This window comes from Lactuca sativa, chromosome 8 (assembly GCF_002870075.4).
Source record: "Lactuca sativa cultivar Salinas chromosome 8, Lsat_Salinas_v11, whole genome shotgun sequence".
NCBI classification, from domain to species: Eukaryota; Viridiplantae; Streptophyta; class Magnoliopsida; order Asterales; family Asteraceae; genus Lactuca; species Lactuca sativa.
The window spans coordinates 196186518-196191520 of NC_056630.2; positions in this window are offsets into that span (position 1 = coordinate 196186518).

Consider the following 5003-nt stretch of genomic DNA (forward strand, 5'->3'; position numbering starts at 1 on the left):
TCCGGTCGGCAACAGACCATGGATCCGAACAAATAATAGCATCGATATAGCTATCACACAAAACATTTAGCACATAAAAGCATTTTAGGCATTATTCCTAAAATAAACTAGTGCTTGTGTCAATTTAGGTGTATTACCTAACATATTTTAGACACACTCCTTACGGTCGTTACTTAGCATTCTAAGTTTAAGTCTAGAAATTTCCTACAAATTCCTAGTTCGCTTAAACGAATGCTCTGATACCAAGTGTGACATCCCCAAATTTCACGGCCAGAAAAGACCGATTTGTTTATGCTTTGTTTTATAAATCAGAGTAATCTTTTAAAGAAATCAGTTGCGGAATTTGTTCCCAAACATGATAAGATAAAACTTTATCAAAACATTTCTCAAAGAGAATGTACTTTTCATTAAATAATAAAATCTCGGGATGTCATGTTCCGATACATACCAAAAGCATAAACAATATAAAATAGCCCTTACAACAGTTATTTATAACTACTGATCTATAATCCAAAATCTCTCGTCAAGTCCACCAACTTATACTCTTGTGCCATTACCTGTAATACAAAGAAAACTGAGTGGGTCAGGATTGGGATCCTAGTGAGAATACAGGGTTTTCAACCCACAAAAATATAATTATTATATTTAATCATCCAACAATCAACCCAATTACCCATCCTCATTATCTTCGTTTAATCTTCCCTAAAGATATTATACTAAGGGTCATCTCCTATATCATATTTACCTCTCGTCTCCTTACATCTTATTTCCTTATATGTTTGTTCCTAAGAACTTTTCCTAAGGATCATTGCCTACATCGCATAAACAATACTAATTTGAGGATCACTCCCTCAATATGTGTCTAGTAAGGGTTAGGGTATCATCGCATGATTACGCAACCACAACATCGCCTGGACTCGTAAATCATAATAAGGGTTAGACTATCATCGCATGAATACGCAGCCACAACCTCGCCTGGACTCGTAATTCATCACATATCTGTCATCACCTAATTATCATCACCATTATATCGTCACCTATATCTTATCACATTATTTCATCACACACCAACTATTTCATCTATCCATGTTCTACCCAACATATTTGTAGATATAAATTACATATACAGTTTAAAACTATTTAAAAACCTGTCTAAAACATTCATTCACATCCATCGCAAGTAAACACCAATATATAAACACATAACATGTATTTCATAGCAAATACTTCATATCTATGTGTAAGGAGAAAGTAACTACACACTCACTTGATCAGAAGATGATCGGACAACACTGCGGATCTAAGAGTAGTATTTCTTTGGTGAAACTAGAATATCTTCAAACACCAGGCTTCTCACGGGCAGAGCTTCGGCTCGGAAGCACTTTTCTTCTCGAGATCTTCGGGGCTTTGGGACACACTTCGGGTCTCGGGATGATACCGGGGCTTCGTGGGTACAAAATAGGGCTTAGAGAGGGTATCGGGAGTGGAAGAGTATGGGAGGAGCAACCAAAATCGGCTGACCCTTGATTTCTATTTATAGGGCTATATTTTGACCCTCACATCGTGAGTTTCTGAAGCTCACGTCGTGGAACTTGATCGTCACTGCATGCGTCTTCACAACTTGCGTCTGTCAGGCTCCAGAAGGTGTCAGAAGTCAGTTCACGTCGTGAACTCTGACACAGCTTTGGGGTTCGCGCCCCGAACTTCAGAAATTCATAACTTTCGCATACGAGTTCCGTTTTCGACGTTCTTTATATCCACGCATAGGTGAGATTATTCTCTACAACTCTCATTTAGACTCCGTTGGATAATTTTGACTTTAATTTTAATATATTATTTTTAGTAGGCCGGGACAGGAAAACTCCGTTAGAAAATCATATCTTCTTCATCTGACGTCCGTTTTCGTCTGTCTTTTTACCGTTGGACTAATATCGACGAGATATTCCATTCTTGTTTAGATTGTTTCGGCTAAATATCGTTCGATCTCATATTCGAACTTCAGGTTGTACACTGCTAAGCCGGAGCTTTGAAAAATCATAACTTCCTTATACGAAGTCAGATTTGGGCATTCTTTTCATGCACACTCTCGGTTTAACATATTCTATGATTTTAATTTAGATCATTTGGGCCAAATATCGCTCTAACGTAAATTCACTATTTACGTCACGCTGTGTCGTACCGGTTCTGTTGCGAAATTTCGACATGTCATAACTTTTTCGTTATAACTCAGATTTCGGCGTTCTTTATATGTACAGAATCCTTGTAACATATACTATAACTTAGTTAAGATTATCCTTCTAAATAATCTTCCATCAAAAATTCATTTTTGATGATTATCGTCTCTTAATTGATTAGCCCGAATCTACGTGCGTTACACCTGGCCTGATCAGTCATCGGACTGAATGCCACTAAGCATTCAGTACGAGTCTAGTATGCCCTTCCTGGCCATCAGTTCGCATCTGGAATGCTCATGATTCCTCAGTATGAGTCTGGCATGCCCTCCCTGGCCCTCAACTCATATCTAGCATACTCTAGGGTTTGTTGGCTATAGCACAAAGTACTACAACCTCAACCCAACTGTGACATCCCCAAAATCTCGGCCAGAAAAGACCGATTTTCATTTATGCTTTTAAATATTTTCAGAGTAAATCCTTTTGATTTGAAAGAGTTGCGGAATTTGTTCCCAAAAACAAAACATGATAAAACATTGTTTACCGAAGCATTTCATAAAAGAAATGTATTTTCATTATAATCAAAACTCGGGGTGTCATGTTCCGATACAGACCAATAAGCATAAACGAATACATTACAAGTCATATAACAAATATAAACATATGCAGACTTGTAAACAAAACAACTTGATGGTTCATCCATCTCATGCCCTTCCGCCACTACCTGTAATACAATTTAAAACTGAGTGGGTCAGGCTTGGGAGCCTGGTGAGCATATAGGGTTTTCAACCCACAATAAATAATCATATTTAATTTTCACCAACCAACAATAACCCAATTACCCATTCCCGTTATTCTCACTTTAATGTCCCTAAAACAACTAACATAAGGGACCTAGTCTAAGAATATTTCATCGGGGCGACAACACATGCTTCGGGGGTACCTCAGCAATATAAGTCAAATAAGGCAACCATGAGGGGGATGGAGTACAGCGAATGAACACCCAAGTTCATTAACACCTACAGGTGGCGAACCTGCTAATGTTTCCACAAGACTGTCTAGAATAGCCAGTGGTCGTCATCTAAACTCCGCTAGATGACTCAATCAAACAACAACGAGGCCTCTCATCTGTTTATTACACACCAACTGTCTACCCATGTTCTACCCAACATATTAGTAGATAAAAATATACATTTGTATACATAGTTTAAAGAAAACCTGTATAGCATGCTTTAATCAACACATATATCACATAACAGATGAGGCACACACACACATAACACATATCTCATAAAGAAATAAGCAGATCTATAAGATAGAAGAGAGTGAATACTCATTCACACATAACACAACCAAATATATACCCATAACACGTATTTTTATATAAAATACTTCGTATTATTGTATTAGAAAGAAAATAACTACACACTCACACTTATAAACAACAATATAATTAATACACTCGAACCAAACTCGTATTATTATTGTGTTTAAGAAAGTTAGTATACACTCACTTGATCAGAAGATGATCGGACAGCACTACGGCTTATAGGAGTAGTATTCCTCAGCAGATCTGGAAGATCTTCACAAAAATCGACTTTTCGCGGGCAGAGCTTCGACTCGGGAACCGCACTTTTCGGGATCTTCGGGATCTCGGGACTTGCCTCGGGGCTAGAGTATAATACCGGGGCTTCGGGGTGTAAAAATGCAGAGCTTCGGCGCAAAGAAGAGAAGAAATGAGCAAATAATCCCTGAACCCTCGCATCCTATTTATAGTGAAAATATCTGATGTACTCGCCGAGTAGGGGACACCTACTCGCCGAGTTGGCCCATACTCGCCGAGTAGGGGACACCTACTCGCCGAGTTGGTCCATGTGGCGGCTTTCTGCTGGTGCCACGTGTCAAACTCTGGGTGGTGCCACGTCACCCCTATCGCGTGTTAGCCTTCGAACTTAGAAAAATCGTAACTTTCGCATACGAGCTCCGTTTTTGACGTTCTTTATATCCACGCGTAGGTAAAATCAAGATCTACAACTTTCGTTTAGACTCCGTCGGCTAAATCTTGACCGATCTCAAATTTAACAGTAGGAAGTGTTTAGACTGTTAAATGACCGCGAAGAATTCGTAACTCCTTCATACGAACTCCGTTTTCGTCCATATTTTTACCGTTGAGTTCCTATTAATGAGACCTTCAACTCTCATTTAGGTCGCGTAAGCCAAAAACCGCTCGAACTAAAATTCGAGTTTCGGGTCGTGCACTGCTAAGCCGAATCTTAGAAAAATCATAACTTCCTCATACGAAGTCAGATTTGGGCGTTCTTTTTATTGACGCTCTTATCTTAACATATTCTACAAGTTTTGTTTAGATTGATAAGGCTAAATCTCGCTCTATCGTAATTTCACTATTTACGCTTCCCGGTGCCGTGCCGGTTTTGCCGTAAAACTTCGACAGGTCATAACTTCTTCGTTATAACTCGGATTTCGGCATTCTTTATATCTTCGGAATCCTTGTTTCGACCACTACAACTTTATCCAATGATATCAAGTTTATTTTAAACTTAAATTTCGACGCTTATTTATTCTTAATTAATCAAACCACATAATTAAGCACAAAACACATAATACGCAAATAATACATTATTATTATTTCAAATTGGGTTACAAAGGTTAACCTAGACTATTACATTGCTAAAAATGGCAAGCCCGGAAACACAGGCGTTACAATTCTCTCCACCTTAGAATGATTCCGTCCCCGGAATCACACATCAACAAACAAATGCGGATAGCGACTCAACATGTCACTCTCCGTCTCCCAGGTGAGATTCGGCCCAT